Consider the following 23,345-nt stretch of genomic DNA (forward strand, 5'->3'; position numbering starts at 1 on the left):
CTTGGGAACGGTCATCAAGAGATTTGGGGTGAGGTGTCAGCAGAGCTTGGAAGTAACTAGTTACAAGTAACGAATTACTTGTAATTTATTACTTTTTTGAGTAACGAGTGGGTAACTTCATTACATTTTGCTGTAGACTGTTATCTATCTGAGCCTCCGTTGGCCCTTGACACCTGTGTGTGAATCCAATTACAGCCTTCAGAGTTAACGTCTTTCAACTTCACTCTATCCCACATTTCTATTTTTGTTAAAAAACAGGCAAAGCCACATAAAGTTGGGGTCCTTATGTTTGCAGTTTCTGTTTCCTGCTTCCCTCCAATCAGTTTTAATCAGCTGTTGAGCTGAAGGGAGTTTGTGTCTGGAACCAGCAGGAAGCTCTGTTGTCTCGCTGTGGTTTGCATTCCTGATTGTGTCATGTCAGTCGTAGTGTCCATTCCAGAACATGGCCACTGTCCATTCCACACACGTTTAGTTTTTCTTGCCTCAACTTCTTTGGGCTTTAAGAAAGGAGCTCCTTGCACCAATGGAGCGTCTGCCTGGCCAACATTTTCAATACTGAAGGTCTTTTCATACAATCATCTGTTGAGCAATAAATGTACATTTCTTTTTCAGATGGTGTGCACTGTCCACATGCTTTCCATCATCTGCTTTCTTGTGATGGGCCATTGTATTGCACTCAAATCACAATCTATATTTGGGAAATATGATTGCTATGTGAAATGCAGTTGCATGAGTGTTCTAAGCACCTGTTGGATAATGTTTGTGAGTCAGATAGTCACAAACGATAAGACTTCCTCCCTCGTGCCAATTATTAGTTTGTGAATCCTTTTTCTTTCTGGAAGTCTGTTCTATAATTCATAGGAGCACACATTTAAGGAATAATCTAGTTATGCACATGTTTGGTTTCCCTTAGAACAGGGATGGGGAAACCTGTGGCCCTCCAGATGTTGGACTCTAGCTCCCATCAGCCCCAACCAGCATGACCAATGGTCAATGACGAGGGGAGCTGCTGTTCAGCAACACCTTTAGGGCCACAGGATTCCCCATCCCTGCTTTAATATCAAGTCACTAGAGATTCACTGGTATTTTGTTATATTTACAGTTTATAAATATACAGCTTGAGCACAGGTGGGGGTTCACAAAATTAATATTCCATTAATGCTCCCCCATCAGATTTCCAGAGAGGGCGTATACCATAAAGGGGGCCTCCACAGCTCCAACTGAAGTCTCTCACCTGAGCCTTACTTGCTTGTATTTCACACAGATGCAGAATTAGCACATTCTGCAGCTGGCAGAAAGGAGGGAAAAGGTAAGTCCTCTTCCAAAAACTCTCTGGACATTTCCTTACTTATGCAAATGTCAATCATTCCTGGACCACCAGCGCCGATCTCTCCACAAGAGGGGATGTGACCGGCTAAACTTGTCCAACCAGTTTTGTCCTTGTTTGCAATCCTCCTCTCCCCCCTTTCTTTTTCTTTCAACTGCAGACTCACAGGCTTGCTGATGTGTGTGTCCTTGAGATATTATTCAGATTAACCCCTCTCCCACTTCATTACAATATAGTTAAAACAATGTTGTCCCATTCACTGCACAATCCTATGTTTTACTCAGATTGTAAATCCCATTGTGTTCACTGGCAGGGATGGGTGAATCAGGTCATTTCAGTTTCTCTCAGTTTCTAATTTTTCCAATTTTAAATTCAGTTCTCCACATTTCCCTCAGTTTGCAATTTTGTTTTTTTTTAAAAAAAGTCCTCAGGAAGATTTATCAGCATTTTGGCATGATTTTCTCCTGACGTATTGAGGGCAATTTTGCCTCATATATATGTTTCTGCAAAACAATTTCCCCTAATATAATCCATTTTGTATGTTATTTTCACAAGTATGTAGACTTTCCCATAGTGTATGCATTTTTGTACACATTACGTGGCTGGAGAACTGTATTGCAGAATTCTGAGAACGGCGAATTTCAAAGGATGCTATGGTTCAGTTCACAGGTTTTGTTTCAGACAAGGCAGATTAGACAGACTCCCCTTCGTGTGCAAACTGAATTGAGTTTCTCCCCCATCCCTAATCTTTGTGCATTGAGGACTGTAGCCTCAGTCTGATTTTATCTTTAATATTAGATGGAGGCTGGGTGCTTTCCCTATTTTGCTTCCAGCCTTTTTATTTATTTAAAGAAGAGAGGATTGAACTAGGGGAAGCTAATGTGCAGGCTGGATCTGATCTGCCAAGTTGTAGGAACCCCCTCCCCCCAGCTTTATCTCCCCAGTCTTATCAGGAGAAAAATCCCACTGCCTAATTTTGAAAACACAGCATTTTCCCACCCATCCTAACCCTAGCACTGAAGTAGGGGTATGTGGAAATGCCATCTTTTACTTTGCACAGGTCCTTCTTGTGAAAACTTTTTTTTATTTTTAAGGCCGATGCGTGTACTGCAATTACAATTTCAGAGGTAATACCTCACATAGACAGTCCCTCGGAAACTTGGAATTGGGACATGGCGTCAGCATGCAGTGATCAGAAATATTGTTTGGACTGCTGGAAACAAAATGGCTAGGTTGTCTTCAGGTGAGGAGCAAATGGAAGTAGAGGGTGTCATGATAAAAGCCACCCACCAAAAACACACATGACAAACCCACCCACCCCAAAGAAGCACTAATGAACTTCCACCCCGGGGGGCCAGTGGATACATAATAGGTTATTTTTACTTATCAGATTTCCCACATTAAAGGGAAATAAAGATTAAATGAGGAAAAAATGGGCTGGCATTTTGATACCTATAATATTGTGCAGACATGTGAAAATAATGTGCACATGAGGAGTATCAATTCCATCATAAATGTCTATCTGAAAGCACCCTAGGGGAGAAAAATACTAATAACTCTTCACATATGTTATTACAGATACCCCAGATCTTTACAAATTCTTTCCTTACCTGAAATCAGGGGTACAAGTTGAATTAATTAAATGAGACAAATTACAAATCTTTGATTTTTTCAAAAAGAAAAAAGTAGTTGCTTGCTACTCTTGTCAGATTAATCAGGAAGCTTAACAAATATTTTTAATGCAGCTACTTATAAAAATCGCTGATGTCAAGCTCCAAGAGGAAATGCCTCTTTTAAAATACAGCCTACTATGCAGTACAAACACACCACCAAAACACCAAATTACGTTGTCCTTCAGCACTGTTTTACTCACATGCAAAACTATGCAGATATGACTAATTAAACAACTAAAACTCATATGATTGATTAAGTTTTGCCGCCCTGGCCTCCTATTGGGAGAAAGGGCGGGATATAAATCTAATAAATAAATAATAATAAATAATGTTTTCTTTAATCGAGTTGATTTATTACATTTATATCTTGCCTCTACTACCATGCGCCCAAATCAGCATACATGGGTCTTCCCCCACCTTTTCTCATCACAATAACCCTGTGAACTAGATTAGGCTGTAGGACAGTAAGCAACCCTGGGATGGGGGTTGAAGGAAACACCTCTTTTAGCTGCAAAGAACAGATGTGTCCGACTGTCCTCCAAGCTCTTCTTTAGTTGAATTACAACTGTGCTGTTTATAGCTCATAATTTCTGGAAGAGACAGCTCCCTGTCAGGGGTAGGGAACCTCAGGCTCAGGGCCCACATGTGGCTTCTGGGCCAATCTGCCTGGTTCTAGGGACTCCCCCTAGGCCATGCCCTTTCCCCTAGCCTGCAACGCTTACCAACCCTGGTCCATGCCCTCCTTGAGTGCTTTTGCCTAGCTGAGATGAGTCTGGATGGTGATAATGCCTCTGGCTTGCCTCCTGGATGGAGAGATGTATGTGTGGTTGTAAGTAGAAACCTCTGCCTTTTGTGTACCAACGTTAAGAGTCAAATGTGTTGCTCCATCCACTTTTGCCTCTGGTACTCTCCCCCACCCCACCAGCACATGGCTCCCCATGAGGGAATGTGGCTGTTGGGCTAAAAAATGTTCCCCCATCCCTAGTCTACATTTTGGATGTTATTGCTGGTGCTTCATCCATGGAACACATGCCTGCCACAATGGTGCTGAAGTGGAATCACACATTTTTCTTTCTCCAATTGCAAAGATGATAAAGACCCCAGCCAAATTCAGCAAAAAAAACCCCTCACCCCATTTATGTCATTAAATACAACAAAATATGATCCTTTTCCTTTTAAAAAATGCATAGTAGCTTATGAACCATACAAGCAATATTTAAAAGCTTTCACTTCTGCAACCTGTGTATGTGTGTGGGGACTTTAGATTAAAAAAACCCTCAATGCCATTAATTGCTCAGATCTCACAGTCTCTCTTAGGGCTCTGCTACCTGGTCATCTGCAGCCAAAGAAGCAGTGTCAATGCCTTCCTATTCAAGTCCCCTGTCACATTAGAGCAGATTGATCCAGAGTAGAGCAGATGGCCAGAAGTCATTACAGCAGCACCCCTTTCCTAGGTATAGAGAGGATTATAATTTATTTATATCCATCTTTGTGTATGTCTGTGTATACACATCTGTTTCCAATAGCCTTCTTTGCTTGGAAATCCCCGGGTCAGGATACAGCTCCATTGAACGAATGTGGGTTGCTTTATTGACGCCATGGAAAAAAGGAGAAGTCCTATCAAACCACTTGCTAATGCCCCTGCATTGCCAGTTATTGGTGCAAAAAACTCCCACTCATCTGTCTTGGACTAGTGGTTTCTGAGGGCCTAACACCTGATTGATGACACAATCCTTTTTTTTTCCATAGTAGAGACGATGCCTCCACAATTCTAACCAATTATAGGAAACACTGGAAGGAAAGAATGCCTCAGTGAAGGTTAATAATCAGAACACATTTCCTCCTCATCTGTTTGAGCAAAGATTTGGCTTCTCGCAAGAGCTTTCATGCAGCTGCATACAATCGGCCTCAGTAGTACTTTTGGGTGCACAAGCAGTGCTTTCATTCAGCTGGACAGAGGCTGAATGGCTGTGGAAAGTGAAAGCAAAACCCCACAACTCCCAATTTTTTTGTCTGCTCTGTTTGCTACATCGTCCCAGATAATCAAATTCTGCCAGCTCATTAAGAGCTTTTTATTTATTCCTCAACAAATGAGTGAATGGTGGCTTATATAGCAATAGTTGCAGTTTCAGACCTTAACATTTTGTGAGGGGAATGAGGAGGGGATCTGTGGGTTCTTTTGAATTAAGATTGATGCCTTCGCAAAAAAGAAATTTCACTTTCATGCAATTTATTCATTCAAAATTATTATTGCTCATTGTCTTAGTACTGAGGATGAGCATAAAACAGAGAACATTAGTTATTGAGTGACTAAGAAATACAGGGTGCTTCTGTATGGGTATCTCTTGTGAGATGAGTGCTTCTCATGCATGCAAGTGTTTTGCAGGGTCCACATGCTGTTGTCATCATCAAAATACCAGCCTGTATTCCTTCCCCCCCTCCCAATTTAATTTGGATTTACCCATTCCAGTGAAAATATGATAAGCAGAAGCAAACAAACCCATAAATCTGTTGGCAATGACCCATTTGCTACATCGTAATGACCCATTTACACTCTTACTTTACTGTGTGGTAGCACCCCAGTAAATTTTAAAAAAATCTGCAAGGCAAAAAGTCCACAGAAACCAAAAAATGCTTGCCCTATTCCAGCGGCCTCTTTCTGGCTCCTAGAAGGCCTGTTCTTCTGAGGTGAAGCTATTCAGAAGGACTCTCATGTGTGGACATGTATCTTTGACTTGAAGAGAAGTGAAATATCTTTTACTCTCCACTCTAGGGCTGCCAGGTCAGAAGCATCCCAAACCCTGAGATTTCAGGGGCGGGCCTGAGTGATGTCATATGGGTGGGCCCTAGTGATGTCATTAAGCATGATACATTAAGCATCAACCACAGTTGCTTGGGCATACAATTCAAACAAAAACATTTCTGTGACTGGAAATTAAGATAGAAATTTTAGCTAAAAGATGGAGCTCGGGTAGGAAACATTTAATCTAGTCTACTTGCTTCTGGCAAGAAGGGTTTAAGTGCCCTCAGGCCAGGCCAGTCACCAAAAGGCCATTGTAGAAAGAAAGGAGCCTAGTGTTGTGATGCCAGATGGGAACACTTAGGACTAAAGATGGATGCCCCTGAAGGCTACAATTCTAAACATACTTACTAAGGGACTAAGCCCCATAGAACTCAAGCTTGACTAGGGATCCACTGAAAAGATATCCATATCCACACAGGGTTGGCAACCCCCTGCCTGGAATGCCCTGCCCCTACCTTTTAACATGGCTGCTCCAAAATTCTTTACAGATTTGACCCTTCACTTCAGAAATAGATCTGAGAAATGAGTAAGAGCAAGAAGATTCTCTACCCCTTTCTGTCTACCCTGTGGGTTGCTATAAACTCACTTTGACAGCCAACCCAATTCCACTGAGTAATAATTGACAGAGAGAAAACACATATGGTTTGGTATACCTTCAAAGGCAGCAGCTTGGGAACAACAACAATTGCAGCCATGCTGCCCAGTATGTAAATTCTCTTTTACCACTATTGGGCAAGAAACAAACCATCATGCAACCAACAAGGTGCATCATCAGTGGGTTTAAGAGGGTTGAGCTGAGTGCATGGAACCACTGTTGTTGCTTCTATGGATGTAAGGGAATGAGGTTAAAGGAAAATGAAATGCAAATAGAAAAAGAAAAACAAAAGACAGTGATGATTTCCTAAATGCAATACCATACCAACCACAACAAGATTCCTATGAGTACGGCAGAAAAATCAGCATCCCACGAGTCAGGACTCCTAACCAAAAACCAAAACTAAAAACTTCCTGGCAGCCAGTCAGCCAAGGTCAAAGAAATCCCCATGCAGCACAACCTGACCTGGGGCTGCAGTTAGTGCAGAATGCTGTGGCACGATTTCTGACATGAGTGAGATCCTATCAGCACATAATACCTTTGCTCTGCACTGGTTGCTGATTTGCTACCAGGCCAAGTTCAAGGTGTGCTTTCCATGTTACAGGTGCCACATAGTACTTGTTCTGCTCTTGTAAGAAATCAGCACCTATGTTTTGGAACTCCCTGCCAATCGACATTAGGCAGAAGCCTTCATTCTACTCTTTCCAGCACCTGCTAAAACATTTTTGTTTAGGCCAGCCTACCCAGGCAGGTAGAAGCTATTGTGTTTTTTATCTGTTTTTAACTCATTGTTGGTTTTATTATTTCAAATGTTTTTAAATATCTGTCTATTTTTGCCAATAATTTTATAGTTTTAATTCCTTCTGTAAACTGCTTTTTTTTACAATAAAGCGGTACATAAATGCACTGGAGTGGTGCATTCTTGCAGTTCAGGCCAGATATCCTGTGCCAATGGACTGGAATGAACTGTTGCCCCTATGGCACATAATTGATGAGGCCATAGAACAATTGAGATCTATGGCCATGCAGGCAAGAATTTATTAGGTTGGGGACCTGATGCCCAGCTGCTTACTGCTGGCATGAGAGCATGATTAATGAAAGGGGCTCCAACATACATGTGGGGAGCTCTACTAGCTCTACTGGGGCCTGCACACGGGTCCAGTGTGGGGGAGTAGTTGTCCTGATTGGACAGTTAGGAGACATGGAAAGGGAGAAGAAACACAAGCCTCAGACTAGAGCAACTAGAAAGGGGGGGCACCCCCTCACAACATAGCCAGCCCCCTCAGAAGGATAGAGTGAACAAACGTTTGCAGATTTATTGGAGGCATAGGAATGGTATGTGCATGGCCTCTGTACCATAATTCATGCCTCGTATCCCTGTAACTGTAATGTATTGGAATCTGGAAAGTTCAAAATGCAGGCTCTCTGTTGAGAAATGCTTCATTCTGTCTGTGAACCAGCCTTTGGGAAAAGTTATTCAGTTAACCAAAACAATCCAGATTGTCTCACACTCCTGTTTATCAGGTGGGCTTGCGTATAGCTTTCTCTAGCTTTGAAGGGAACAGGGAGTTAATTAGCTTACGAATGTTCTCACTCTGCTAATGTAAAGAAAGCACCTGAAAGTCAAAACAAGCCATTAAGTTGGGGATACAGCTGCATTCTCAAGCTGAAGCTGTACCACATGCAGGGTCAGGAGAGATCAACAAAGATCACCTGATGGTTAAACCAGCAATCTAGGTGATGGGAAGATAATGATCTCATAGGTATAAGGTGCCCCCTCCCAGAGAGTCTTTCAGGTATAAATAATGGATGCCTAGATCAGAGAGATTAAGCCTCCAGGGGTCTCAAGAGCCCCAATCAGCCTCAACACCAGCTTGAAGAAAAACCAGCTTTGAATAGAGAAGACTTGACCCCTCCCAAGCAAGAATCCTCATTGTGCTTTTGGGAGGCTTCCAGCTAGTGAGGAACGTAAGGGGGAGGGGGAGAGACAGAGACTGAGACCTGCTAATTAGTAGTTTTGTTTTAGTGTTTTATGACTTGCAAATGATGAAAGCCTAAATGCAGACAGCTCTATGAAAACAGTTAGCTCTAATAAACCTTTAACCTCTTCACCACCAGCCATGTTCATTGGCCCATTGAAATCTCAAACTCAGTTGTCTTGTGCTTGGCCAGAGCTAGGCCTTTGATGTTACATCTTCATAACTGAAGATGTATGGCAGATTCCTATGGCTGTACTAACGTTCTTGGGAAGGGAATCTGAAGAATGGAGGCAGATAGTGGTGACAGGAGGCAAAGTTCTAGGGTTGGTTGACAAATTAAAAAAATTAAAAATTGACAAACCACTGGGTTCAGATGGCATCAACTTGACAATTCCTAAAGACCTCAAATGTGACATTGCTGATCTTCCAACAAAAACATGTAACTTGCCTCTCCATACCTGAAGGCCCATTTAGCACCATTTTTTTCAAACAAATCTAGATGGGATCTGCAAAATTACAGGTCAAGTTTATAGATATGCTGGCTGGGTCTGCTGAGAGTTGTAGTCCAAAACATTGGGAGGGTGCCAGGAACACCTTTTAAGATGAAAGGAGGAAATCCTGCTGAGGTAAAATCAGTATGGCATTTGCAATGGAAACTCCTGCCTAAATAACCTTTAGAGTTCTTTGATAGTGTCAGCAAGCCTACAGATAGAGATGATTCAGCTGACATTGTGCACTTACATGTTCAAAAAGCTTTTGATAAAGTCCGTCACCAAAGACTTCTGAGTAAGTTTAGGATTAAGAGGACAGCTTCTCCTATGGATAAATAATTCCTTAAAGAACAGGAAATAGAGAGTAGGAATAAACAGACAGTTCTCCCAATAGAGGGGTGTAGAAAGTGGAGTCTCCAAGGATCAGTATTGGGACCTGTGGTTTTTAATTTGTTCATAATGAGTTTGGGATGAGCAGTGAGGTAGCCAAGTTTGCTGATGACACCAAATTGTTTAAACCAAAAGGTACTGTGAGGAGCTCCAGAAGGATCTCTCCAACTGGGTGAATGGGCAGTACAATGGCACGAGTGATTCAGTGTGAACAAATGTAAAATTATACAAATTGGAGCAATTTTTTTCTTCTTAATTTTGCTTATATGCTAATAGGGTCGGAACTGGTGTGGTGACTGACCAGGAATGAGACCTTGGGGTCATAATGGATAGCTCAATGAGGATTAGGGTTGCCAGGTCAGAAGCATCCCAAAACCTGAGATTTTAGGGGCGGGCCCAAGTGATGTCATGGGGCGGGCCTGAGTGATGTAATTAAGCATGATACATTAAGCATCAATCACAGTTGCTTGGAGCGTACAATTAAAAATATATCTGACTGGAAATTAAGCTAGACATCTTAGCAAAAAGATGGAGCCTGGGTAGGGGACATTTAATCTAGCCTACTTGCTTTCGGCAAGAAGGGTTTAAGTGCTTTCAGGCCAGGCCAGTCACCAGAAGGTCACTGTAGGAAGAAAGAAGCCTAGTGTTGTGGAGATGTTAGATAGGAGCATACGGGAGTAAAGATGGATGCCCCTGAAGGCTGCAATTCTAAACACACGTACTAAGGGACTAAGCCCCCATAGAACTCAACAGGACTTACTTGCGAGTAGATATAGTTTGGATTGTGCTGTTGGTAAAGCTTGACTAGGGATCCCCTGCAAAGACATCCATATCCAAGCAGGGTTGGCAACCCCCTGCCTGGAATGCCCTGCCCTTATCATTTAATGTGGCTGCTCCAAACTTCTTTACAGATTTGACCCTTCACTTCAGAAAGAGGTCTGAGAAATGAGTAAGAGTAAGAAGATTCTCTACCCTTTCTGTCTGCATAGATGCCCTCATCCTTCCCCTGCGTCCAGCAGAAGCTCTGGGCCAGGCGGGGCGCAGTGGCATCTCATAGAGGACACCCTCCCCTTTCATGGGGTGTATGATTTGTCCTGGCCCAGAGCAGATTTTGGGGTGGGCACCCCCAATTACTTATTTTTCCTGTATGTCTTTTTCTGCTTTGATTTTGTATAGATGCCCTCTTCTGTGCCCTGCACCCAGCAGAAGCTCTGGGCCAGGCGGGACGCAGTGGCATCTCGAAGAAGACACCCTTCCCTTTCCTGGGGTATATGATTTGTGCTGTCCCAGAGCAGACTTTGGAGTGGGCACCCCCTGTTACTTATTTTTTTCTATGTGTTTTTGTCCATTTTGATTTTGCATTGATGCACCCTGTGTGCCTGGTGCCCAGCAGAAGCTCTGGGCCGGATGGGATGCACTGGCAACTCATAGAGGACACCCTCCCCTTTCCTGGGGTGTATGATTTGTCCTGGCCCAGAGCAGATATTGGGGTGAGCACCCCCAGTTACTTATTTTTCCCTGTATGTTTTGGTCTGCTTTGATTTTGCCTAGATGTCCTCCTCCATGCCCTGCGCCCAGCAGAAGCTCTGGGCCAGGCGGGATGCAGTGGCATCTCGTAGAGGACACCCTCCCCTTTCCTGGGGTATATGATTTGTCCTGTCCCAGAGCAGAGTTTGGGGTGGGCACCCCCAGTTACTTATTTTTTTATGATTTTATGACATCATTATGTATTTATGATAATATCAGAAGCCTGATGATTTTGATTGCATAAATGTATTGTTTTCTTGACGGGGAGAGTCCCCCGATCACAGTGATATATCATACAGGGTACCCCAACATATATTTTGGGGTTCAGAGACATGTTAAGTTTGGTTTGAAGTTGCTGTAGTTGTCAACTCTTCTTTTTTAGTGTTTTGAACTTTCAATCAAATAAGGAACTGGGACCTAGGAAGCAACTTCAGCATCGCATCAGTTAAATAGATTAAACGGTCGCGGGGGTGGCTGACGTTTTGGTGTATATCTCGGGAACCAGACCACCTAGAAACGTAATTTGTTTTTTAAATTGAAGCTGAGAGTCCGGAGATTAAGGGGTGCTAGCCAGAGAGCTGGAGGACCCCCCAAAAACCAGAGACTCTGGCCAAAAACCAGGGATCTGGTAACTTTAATGAGGATGTTGACCCATTGTATGGCGGCATAGCACATTCTACTCTCAAGGAATAAATACCTTAGAGGAACCATGGACTGCAGCGGTTAACAGCTTCTCTGTCTCAGATTTCAAGTTTTGTTAAAGAATCTATTTCATTGCTCACGTTATTAACAGAAGAAATAATAAAGTTTAAATGTACATCTAATGAAGAGAAAGACAAACTAACTAAAATATCTCAATCTACTCAAACTATGTAGACTGACCCTGATCTTCAACCAATAAAATAAACTGAAAAAGGAGAACGCAGGATAAGAAATTGTAAAAAGAGTAAAAATATGAGAAACTATAAAAGCAACTATAGCTCCAATATGAATTTCAGAAAACTTTTTACACTATTAGATACTCCAAAGCAAAAGACCACAAAGAAAAAAAGGAAAAAGAAAAAGAAGATCATAACATCTAAGTCTTTGCAGGAGCAGAATCTTACCCTACGAGACAACACTTCTGCATCCCCTATCAAAAATATACCAGATCAAAATTTAATATATATGACAACTGGACAAAATATGACTCCATCATCATCTCAAGGTGCAGATTGGTCTATCAGCCATTTAACTACCACCAATCCAGAAGTAAATGACATCCATCAAGCATGGAAGCTTGTCCTTAATGGTTTTAAATTAGTATTTATAAATTATCCAAAACCTGGAGGGCTCCTAGACCAGAACCAACGGAAGATTCATTTTTGGAAACTGGTTCAAGCTACTATTCCAGGATTACTAGACCCAAATACAATTGACTGAATTCAATATCTATTCTATAATTATAGAAAGGCTAGAGCTGTGATTACATTTCAGGATACCAACATAGTACAAGCTCTCTACAATAACAGATCTGTTTTTGCACCTCAGGCGATACAGATGTCACGGCTTTTTGAAAATGTAATTCCTCCTATACGTCTCTTTTCGAATAAAGTTAATGAACCAATGACTTCTCTACAGACAAGTACTAATTTTAATAGAATACAAGAAAACATCTTAGATCAAGATACTGTAAATGTGAAAGATCTTCCAACTTACCCCAATGTAAACTGTGAATTTTTGCCTGAGGAATTATTTCTTTTGGATTCTTATGAAGAATTTGACCCAGAGGCTCGAATTGAGATTATTAATCGTTTTAAGATTTTAATAGTAAAATTAGAAGAAAGACATAAATGTGACCAGTATGAGTCCTTGCTTCATGAAAATAAAACAATGTCAGTAGGCATTTCCCAAGCTCAATATAATTCCTCTGATAACCCCTCTAATCTTTCAATTTGCCATTCTTCTTTAGATGAGCAAAATATGACTACTTTAACGGAACATATTCCAGCTAATTCGTATTCCAAGGTGGAATTAATACGAGGGAATGCTGCTAACTCCTGTCCACCACGATGACTTAATACTCTATCACTAGATCAATTTAATGTAATATCATGGAATATCGCTGGATGGCAAAACAAAGCATAGGTGAATGCTATGCTAGGGAACATTAGAAAAGGAACTGAAATAAAACTACCAATACCAAAATGACATTACATAAATCTATGGTACACCTGCACTTGGAATACTGTGTAAAATTCTGATTACTGCACCTCAAAAAGAGTACTGTAGAGCTGAAAAGGTTTCAGAAAAGGGCAGCCAAAATTATAAAGGGACTGGAACAACATTCCTTTGAGGAAAGGTTATAACTTTGGGGGCTTTTTAGTTTGTTTGTTTATTTATTTATTTATGTATTTATTTATTTATTTGATTTATATCCCACTCTTCCTCCCAGCAGGAGCCCAGGGCAGCAAACAAAAGCACTAAAAACACTTTAAAACATCATAAAAACAGACATTAAAACACATTAAAACAAAATATCTTTAACAATATTTTTTAAAAAGCTTTAAAAAGCTTTTTTTTAAAAGGTTTAAAAACATATTTTTTTTAAAAAGGTTTAAGAACATATTAAAAAGCAATTCCAACACAGACGCAGACAGGGATAAGGTCTCAACTTAGAAGGCTTGTTGAAAGAGAAAGGTCTTCAGTAGGCGCTGAAAAGATAACAGAGATAGCACCTGTCTAATATTTAAGGGTAGGGAATTCCACAGAGTAGGTGCCACCACACCAAAGGTCCATTTCCTATGTTGTGCAGAATGGACCTCCTGATGACAAGGTATCTGCAGGAGGCCCTCACCTGCAGAGCACAGTGATTGACTGGGTATGTAAGGGATAAGACGGTCTTTCAGGTATCCTGGTCCCAAGCTGTATATGGCTTTGTACACCGAAACTAGAACCTTGAACTTGGCCCAGTGGCAAATGTTAGATTAGAAACAAAGTGAAGTGGGGAAAATGATAAAGGTTTATGCATGATGTGGAGAAAGTGAATAGAGAGACATTTCTCTTCCTCTCTCATAATACTACAACCCAGAGTCATCTAATGAAGCTGAACATTAGAAGATTCAGGACAGACAACGCATATAGTTAAACTATGGTATTTTCTCTCATAAGATGTAGTGATGGCCATCAACTTTAAATGGGGATCAGACAATTATTTGAGGATAAGTCTGTCAATGGCTATTAGCCACAATTGCTATGTTGTATCTCTACTGTTGGAGGCAGTATATCTCTGAATACCAGTTGCTGGGAATCATAAGTGGACAGAGTGATGTTGTGCTCAGGTCCTGCTTGCAGGATTCCTACAGGCATCTGGTTGGCCACTATGACAACAGAATGCTGGACTAGGCAGGTCTTTGGTCCAGCAGGGTTTTGTATAAGAGACTACCATGTGAGCAACACTTAAAAAAATACCAGTTCCATTATTAGAGCAATACATATATTAGACCAACCAAAATATCACAACATGATGTGCAAGCTTTCAAGTTCCCCAGAACTCTTCATCAGGCTAGATGGGAAACAAAGCAGGGATGGGGGAAGCTGGCTGATGGTGAAGCCATGGAGTCTGCATCTGGTCACAATCTCAAGATGGAATGCAGGAGGAGGGAGAAACAGTGGCAGCTGGTAGCTCCATATCAGTGGGGCAGTGGAATCCTCTCAGGGTTTTAGTCCGAATTTTCAAAGAGCTCCTTGAAAGTTTGGACTCAAACCTGGAGTGGATTCCACTGCCTTGAAGCCACCAGCCTCCACTGGGTAGGAAACATTCAGCTGAGGTTCTATTAGGTGCTATGCAGATTTCTGGTTGCACCAAAAGCTGCTGGGAAGAACTTGGAACATACAATGGCTAACCAGGTGTATTGCCTGATAGACACCATAATAATTTGAACAATTTTGTTGTGTAGATTGGTGGAAAATAAAATGAAATCTATACAAGAAATGTATACACATAAATGCATATATATTCAATGCCTTATAGCAGGGTTTTCCAAACTGTGCTCCGTGGACCACCAGTGGTCCACAGGCTTCATTGAGGTGATCCGCAGGTGGCATGTCTGTAAAAATACAATTCAAAATCATTCAACATCGAACACAACACATTACATTTGCTACAACAGGCAGAAAAATCATTCAAGCAGGCTGCCAAGACTCTCAGAAATTTTCAAGGGGTCCATGGGGAAAAAACTTTGGAAACTATTGCCCTACATAAAGGTACAACAGGAGGCCAATCTGTATTCTTTTAATAAAGGGCTAAAGGGAGGTCCAGATCTCGCTGTGACCTCTTCTGATGGGTCACCTTTTCTCTCAATCAGGTGGAACACTGTTGTTACTTGACCCCCAGCAGTGCCTTGCTATCTAGATCATTTCACACAAGAATCTGGTGCAGTTAGACCATGGGAACTGGGTACATGAACTGGTTGGTTTGTTATTTGTGGTGTGGCAGCTGCTAGACCAATGCATTTCCCACCACTAGCAGCCCTGACAGCTTCCTGTTTCCCATCCTGTCCCACTCAGTGTTTCCCACCAAGCCTCTGCATAGCCAAAGTCCACATAAACCTAAGGAAGTAACAGAGAATGATCTAAATGATCTGAACTAGCAATCTTCCCTCTAATGATGAAGCTGCAGTTCTCGGCCCACGTCCCTCTACAATAGATCCACAAGGGTCTGTGAGCCTATTTTGGAATAAGTGGTTTGAGGGGCGCTGCATTCCTCCTCAGAGTTCCTGAAGTCAGGCTGTGTACACATTACCATCCATTAGCTTCCCACTGCTAATTTTTGAAGCTGCATACAAACGACTTTAGCCACAATCCATATCAATCCTGTAGTATCTTAAGAAAATCTGCTGTGTAATGTGTTTTCCAACCAGCTTCTGTTCAACTGGTAAACTTAAGGCACATTCGCTTCACAGTTAAGCCAGGTGTGTATGTTTGAGATGGCCATTGTGCAAGAGCAGAGGAGTGCCCATGTGCAGACAACAGCTTCATGAATAGAAATTCCGGGGTGGGTGGGTTGTAGGGGCAGGAATACCAAATAGGTAATGTGCATTGGGCAGACACATCCCCGCCCCCTCTCTGATATGAACAGCAATGTGCAAGTATGATTTGAAACATCAGGGAAACATGACCTCGCCACATTTTAAACTGCTAATGTGTACATGCCCTCAGAGGGATTTCTCCTGCATCAAATTTTGAAAGTATAAGCTACAGGGCCCAAACCTATACATAGTAAAGCAGAATTGTCACACAAGTGCCCTGATCATTTAAGGGGAGTTGGATCTTCCCATCTCTGCAGTGTTTTGTGCATTCTGACTTAAAACTACTATTTTCTGCTATTTTTGCCATTGTTAAAATGCTTTACAAGATCAAGTTTTGTCTATGGCTTAACAAGATTGCTCTCAGATTTAAAAAGAGAGGATTGTCTGTAGAGTGGTCACTTTATTACAAATACTATATTTTATGCTAGATTATCACAGGGAGTTTAGGAATCTGGATGAGCCAAACAGGAATGACTTAGGGTGCAATCCAACTTGTATTTATGCCAGGCTGAGGGAAGTTGGATGTGGCAGACCCCAGTTGAGCCAGTGTTCCACCGGCCCAGGAGCTCCCAAGGGCAATTGGATGCCATGGACTTTCCCTCCAGCTTCTCTGCCGCCGGCACCCCTTCCGCTGGTTTACCGTGAGTTAGACTGCTGTGCCTGGCTTTAAAGCCATTCTTCTGCATGGGTTGTGCTTATTTTGGGATACCTAAAAGACCTATGACATTTTAGTGATAATGACTATTAAGAAATGCTCCTTGCAGATGGACCATTCCTTTACTCCCAAGCAAGCACATACCATAGATTTAAAGGCAGTAGCAAAACCAAACCAAACCTTAAAAGTTGTTATATATTTATTTAGAGGTTACAAAGACAGCAGAATTAGGAAACTGTTGGCATTTTAGCCTTGAATATCAAATATGAATTGTCCAGATATTTTTATTTAGTATAAAAGTTATCAGAATACACTGATAGATTAAAGTACTTGACGATTCAGTTTAAGCATGGATTTGAACCAGCATTTTGCTCCTAGAATTGCTGTAAGAAGTCTGTACTTTCTTAGGATAGTAATTGTTCATTGTTAAAGAACATTCCATTACTGTGAGATTAAGCAAAGGTTCTGAGCATCCCTTAGAACCATCATTAAAAGGGGCAGATGGCCAAGTCCACTTGATATTATTCATTTTAAAAGTATATTTGTAAAAGTTGGGTACATTATTTTTTTTGTGTCAGGGCAAGTAAAACCCATGGCAGAGGCAAATTTTAAGCAGGAAACTACCATGGGACCCTGACCTGGATCAGGAGCACATTCTAGATTGGGGCACCATGGCTCCTTTTTCTTCAAAATAAAATAAAAAGCGGCCAGCTTAAGCAGCACACTTAAAAAAAAACATGAATAATGTCTCATGTAGTTTGGCCCTGAGTGGACAGTTCCAAGATTCATAATGATAATGTCTGTTATTCTGTATCAGACTGAGGCACATCTCTATTGTATTCATTATGTTCCCATTGCAAGGATAAATTTATGGTGGTCAGTGATGCAAAAGAGGATAGGGCCCCTGTACCTTTAATAGCTGTGAAGAAGAGGGAATTTCAGCAGCAACAATTGGTGAAATTCCTTCTTCTACACAACACATAAAGGTGCAGGAGCCCTGTCTTCTTTCTGGCCACCCTACTGGATGTTGGATCAACATTCCTAACATGGTGTGAAAAGTAGTGAAAGCTGAGCAACTAAGGATAAATTGCTATAGGAATAATTCAGTTTGTGCTTGGAACAGAAGCAAAGTAATTACTCTGGGAATCAATTTGGATGTAAGTACCCAAGGACAAAACAACAACACTATGTGTGACTTTTGAAACATTTTGCAACAATAATGGAAAATGGATTTGGTCGAACGTTGGTGTTTTCTTCTTCAGTCCCTGGCAGGTCCCCAAATTCTTTTTTGACCTTGCCCACAGCCAGCTAGTGGCTAAACTGAGTTTTGTCTAGGTCAGGGGATGCAACAGTGTGGTTGTTACACAGTGAGCTGCTGTCCTTCTTCTGGAATGGCTTCAGGTCATTATGACACATCTACTCAGTGATGGAACTAGCTGGTCATGTGACATGGATTCCCTATGTGTAAGGGAAAAAAGTGTTGTGTTTGGCTTGCTGTGAGGCTATATTGTTTGTTATGTGTGGGGATTTGGATGGACCTTGGTGTTGAGAAAAATGCATTTCAAATTTAGCAACACTAGTCATTTGTTCCAGAAACAGCATGTTCTGCAATCATCATGATTGTCCTTAAATAATAAAACACATTGCCTCCAATTAGAAAGAAGAAACACCATCATGTGATATGGCACTAAATAAGTAGAATGTGGACTGATCATAGTGAAAGTAGGGATGCTGCAGAGGTCATGTGCTATTAATGTGTCTGTCATGAAGCTATTAAATTCATAGCATTGGCATACTGGAAAAGGCTCCATGTGTGGAATTTATCTGCCTACCACACAGGTGTTAGACACAGGATCTCAACAAGGGGGGTAAAAACTGTGTCTGCCTGAAGTGAAAGTTAGTTGGCCACAGAGTTTGGCTAATTTATTTTTGTGGAAAATCCACTTAGGAATAATCTGTACTTCCTTAAGATAGTAAAAGTAGAGGACAGTGATTGCTTGTAGGTGAGTTTTCAAATGTGCACATATTCAGATAGGATTGGTATCTCCAAAGTCCAGCTAGAGGATTCAAGCCAGTGGCAAGGTTAGAACAGACCCAGCATGAAAGCGGAAAAATTCAGATGAGGAAGAAGCAACTCACCAAGTGGACCATGGTTAGTCTCAAATTCCAGAGTTCAGCCAAAGTCTGAAGAAAGATGGTCCTAGAACAGTCAGGTGGACAATAAGTTAAAGCATGACAACATAGGCAGAGACAAAATATATGTTTTGCACACTGATAGGTATAAGATAGAAACTGAAAAACCTGCCAAACTGGTGCTCATGTGTTCATCAAAGAGATAGAAAGCTTGACTGAATTATGTCCCAGCAGTGTTTCAGAACCACTATGAACAAATGGACAAGGTTGTAATGTAAGATTGATGTGGAACCCTCCAGATGTTGTTCAACTCCAGTTCCCATTAGCCTCAGCCAGTATGGGCAGTGGTCAGGGGTGATGGGAGCTGGAGTTCAACAACATCTGGAAGACCAAATGTTCCCGCCTCTGACCTAAGAGAACCCCAGTGAGGCTAGTCTCTGCTAGATGGAGCTTTTAGAGTGGAATCCCAGAGGAATGTGACTCAGTACAAACCAGATGGATCGAGAAGGCTAATAATAAACAGGTTTGAAAGTAGCACGTGGAAATGATGAAATTCTCAATGGACAGTACCAGCAACATCTTCACAGCCAAGAAACAAGTCAAACTATGAAATGTACAGCTTATGACTTACTACCTGGCAATGAATTTTTGGCTGAATTTCTTGAGTGTGATGTTCATACTAATATTGTATAATAGGGACATGGCTTGTCCTCATGAATAAATAATTCACAACTTTGAATGGCCTCAATTTAAAAAGCAGACAGACAAGACAGACAACCCCACACACATCCAGTTCAAAGGGCTGAAAGCAACAAAGGGCTGGAATGGGTCAAGGGACCTTTTACTGAAGACCCAAAAGTACTACCGGAGAGTCCTTCTGGTTATGTAGGAAACCTTTCCTCCTAAAAGATATTCCTGGCACCCTCCCAGTGTTTTGGACTACAACTCTCAGACCCAGCCAGCACATCTATATGGATTGGGGGCAATGGAAGTTGTAGCCCAAACCATTTAGAGGGCTCTAGGCTGGGGAAAGCTGCCCCAGAATATATGTATATTGTATTGCACAACAATTGTGTAATTATTATTCTGTTATTGAAAGAAAATGCCCCACAATCTAGCACTTCTGTTCTAGGAAAATGTGTATGTTCCCAGATTTTCTGAGAAAAGTAATACATCCTGGCCCATGAGTGAGGGCATTGCAATGACAACCAGATACAATGTGGCTGTGTTGTTACTATGGGTGCCCCTAGGCTGGTGCTTGTGGCATGACTGATGGCAAAATGACACTTCCCCCTGTGATGTTCCTATATTAATGTATATATGGTAAGTGTTGTTGTTTTAGAAGATACATGGTAAGTGGAGTGAAAGAGGGGGAGTGAATGGGCAGTAGAATGCAAGATGATTGGCTGAGTGTTTAAAATGGCTGACAGTATAAATGAAAGGATGACAGGTAAATCTGGGTGAATGTGAGGTGGTGAATAGTGGAATCTGGGGGGGGAGAAGAGAAAGAGTGGATTGCTTGGTGGGGTTTAGAGAGTTGTTTACCAGGAGGGAGGTGGAGTTCGGATTAGTATTGAGTAAAACCATATGCTTATGTGCCTTAAGAAGAAATCTTGTTAATCTTGTTAGCTTTGTTATCTTTAATAAATACTTAATTTGGTTTACCAAAGGCCTGATCCTTGGCTGGAGTTTCACAGACCAGAAGGGGGGGTAAGGTAATGACCAAGGCTGAAGGGGAAGTGTAACAAATGGTGGCAGCGGTGAAGAGAATAACAATACCAGTATTCAGAGTCTCTGGGAATACTAGTATTGGGACGTTACTGGTGGTTGCCTAGCAGGGGGATCTGTTGAGATCTGTGCTAGAGCGGATAGGTAAACCATAAGAGAGTGCGGTCCGGACTGGTGGAGTCCCTGGTGGTGCCTAGAGACAGGCAGTAACCACGAGCAGGTAGGAACCTGACAGGGAGAGCCAGGGAAGGACGCATCACATGTGGTGGTAGCAGTGGGATACGAACAACAGAGAATCCAGATACGAATACTAGAGAATCCAGAACAGTGGTGTGGCAAACAGAAATAACAAAACAAGATTTCTTGTGAGAGTGACTGGCAAAGAGTGTGTGGCAAAGAGTGAGTGAACTCAAACACCATGGCTGAATACATAAAAATGAAAAGAGAGGAGCTGGTGGAGAAGTGCATAACATTCAATTTACCTCACGAGGGTAAAGGGGTAGATGAATTGAGGGTAGCTCTTATAGGATTTGCTACTGCCCAGCAAAAACAACCTGTCAGGGAAGAGACCCCAGAAGGATATTTAAGCAATCCCGCTTATATAGAGTACTTGAGAGAGAAGTTAAGATGGGAGGCTGAGGAAAAAGACAAGCAGAGGGAGTTGGAAGCTGAGAGATTGAAGATGGAAGCTGAGAGATTGAAGATGGAAGCTGAGAGATTGAGGATGGAAGGTGCAGAGAAGGAAAAACAGAGGGAGTTGGAAATTGAGAGAATGAGATTGGGGTTTGAGGAGAGGGAGAAGCAACGAGCATTGGATGCTGAATTACAAGTAGAAAAGTTAAAATTTGATAGAGAGAAATTTCACTCTGAGGAGACAAGGAAAGAGAGAGATGGAGCAAAAATAAAAATTACTCCAAAGGACTTTGCTGTCTATGAGCCTGGTCAAGATCCTCAAATTTACCTCAGCACCTTTGAAAAAGCAGCTCAGTTGTGGGGGCTACCTGAAGATAAATACATGCAGTATTTATCAAACCTGATTAAAGGGGAATTGGCTGAGGTATACCAATATTTCCCCTCAGACAGGCCCGTCACCTATGCTGAATTCAAAGAAGCAGTGTTTAAAAGATTCAGACTGGGGCCTGATTATTTTAGAAAGCTTTTCAGAAACTGCCAGATACAGACAGGGAGGTCTTTTGTGGAACTGGGAGCAAAGTTGATGGATAAATTTGGAAAGTGGATGAGTAGTGCCAAAGCTCAGTCAGTGGAAGAGGTGAAAAGCCTCATGATACTGGATCAATTATACCATCAGTTACCACCAGAAATAAGGCTCCTGGTCAAAGACGGTTCCCCTACATCTGTGCAGGAGGCCGCAGAGATGGCGGATCACTTCGCCTCCAATAGAACTGGCTGGGTGGGGAAAACATCAAGAGAGTTTAAACCCAGACCATATAGTGCTGGCAGAAGGGATGTGGTACCACAGCGAGTGAGTCCTCCATTAAAATCTGAAGGGCACAGGACACCCCAGAGTGGATCTGTGTACCCTAAAAGTGAGGAGAAATTATGCTACAAATGTGGTAGACCGGGGCACCTACGTTTTCAATGTGAGGTTGCCAACCCCATTAGTAATCCTGCTCAGACAAGGGCAGTGAAAACAGAGCCCAAGGCTTTAGAAGCAGCAAAAAAGGTTCAGTTTTGCCAGATAAACTGGACAGAAGTAACAGACCTTGATTCAAGTCTGAGAGAGGAAGTGAGTGTACAAGGGGCAACTTATTGGGCATTGCTTGACACTGGTGCCGCTCAGACGTTACTGAGGCCAGATTTAATAAAATCTGAAGAAATATTACCTCAGGAAACAGTGACTATCCAAGGAGTGAGGGGTCAACCAGAGAGTTTGCCTGTGGCCCTAGTGAAAATGGAATGGAGAGGCCGAAAGGGCCAATATAAAGTTGGTATTAATGCCCAGCAACAAGAACCAGTAATACTGGGAAGAGATGTTATGGGGGCACAGGGGAAAATATATGTAGAGACCAGACAGCAAATTGGCAGAGAAAAAGAAGCCATATTAAGGGGGGCTGAAACAAACAGGGTGGAATCTGTTAACCAGCCTCAGGTCACCATAGCAACCACTAGCAGGCCTGCTGAAGAAGACAAACTGTATCAAGTGGTCTCTGGGGAAGAAGCAGAGCAATTCAGGGAAGAGCTGCATAAAGATATAAGTCTGAAGCAGATAAAGGAACAAGCGCTGACCCAACAGATTCCTTTCACTGACAAACTGAGGAATCAAGTTGTGTGTGAGAATGGGATTTTATATAGACTGTGGATGCCTGCTGAGAGAAAGGATGAATGTGAACCAGTGAAGCAATTGATAGTACCTAGCAAATACAGAACCAGATTGCTAAAGGTAGCCCACGATGTCCCATGTGCAGGACATCTGGGAATAAAAAAGACCAAGAGGAGATTGGCTGCACATTATTATTGGCCAAATATCTCCAAGGATGTAAAACAACATTGTCTATCTTGTGGAATATGCCAAAAAGTGGGAAAAAGTGGAGTAAAGACCAAGGCACCCTTAAAGCCCCTTCCTATAATTGGACAACCCTTTTATAGAGTGGGAATAGATTTGGTGGGCCCTTTTTCCAAACCCACAAGGCATGGCAAGAAATATCTAGTGGTGGTGGTGGATTTTGCCACCAGGTACCCAGACGCAGAAGCACTGAGATCTGTAGAAGCCCCTGTAGTGGCAGAGGCTTTATTAAAAATCTTTATGAGGCTGGGTTTCCCTCATGAAGTGCTGACAGATCGAGGCAGTGTATTCATGGGAGAAGTGATGCAATGTATGTGGAAATGTTGTGGTCTAAAACATCTAAAGACCACTACTTACCATCCCGCCACTAATGGGCTAACTGAGAGATTCAATGGAGTTTTGAAGGGCATGATAAGAAGCTATGTTCAAGATCACCCACAAGACTGGGATG

At 42.0% G+C, this 23,345-nt stretch overlaps 1 protein-coding gene across 4 annotated transcripts in view; it reads right to left on the reverse strand.

Annotated features, from left to right (window-relative positions):
* Positions 1 to 23,345, reverse strand: part of EPS8L3 (EPS8 signaling adaptor L3) — a 190,032-nt gene that overhangs the window by 112,097 nt on the left and 54,590 nt on the right. For all 4 annotated transcript variants that reach the window (XM_061632590.1, XM_061632585.1, XM_061632586.1 and 1 more), the window contains one exon: positions 18,649 to 18,709. The gene's annotated coding sequence lies outside the window, so the exon portion shown is untranslated. The remainder of the gene's footprint in view (positions 1 to 18,648; positions 18,710 to 23,345) is intronic.

The sequence above is a fragment of the Rhineura floridana genome, chromosome 6 (genome assembly GCF_030035675.1).
Source record: "Rhineura floridana isolate rRhiFlo1 chromosome 6, rRhiFlo1.hap2, whole genome shotgun sequence".
Classification (NCBI taxonomy): Eukaryota; Metazoa; Chordata; class Lepidosauria; order Squamata; family Rhineuridae; genus Rhineura; species Rhineura floridana.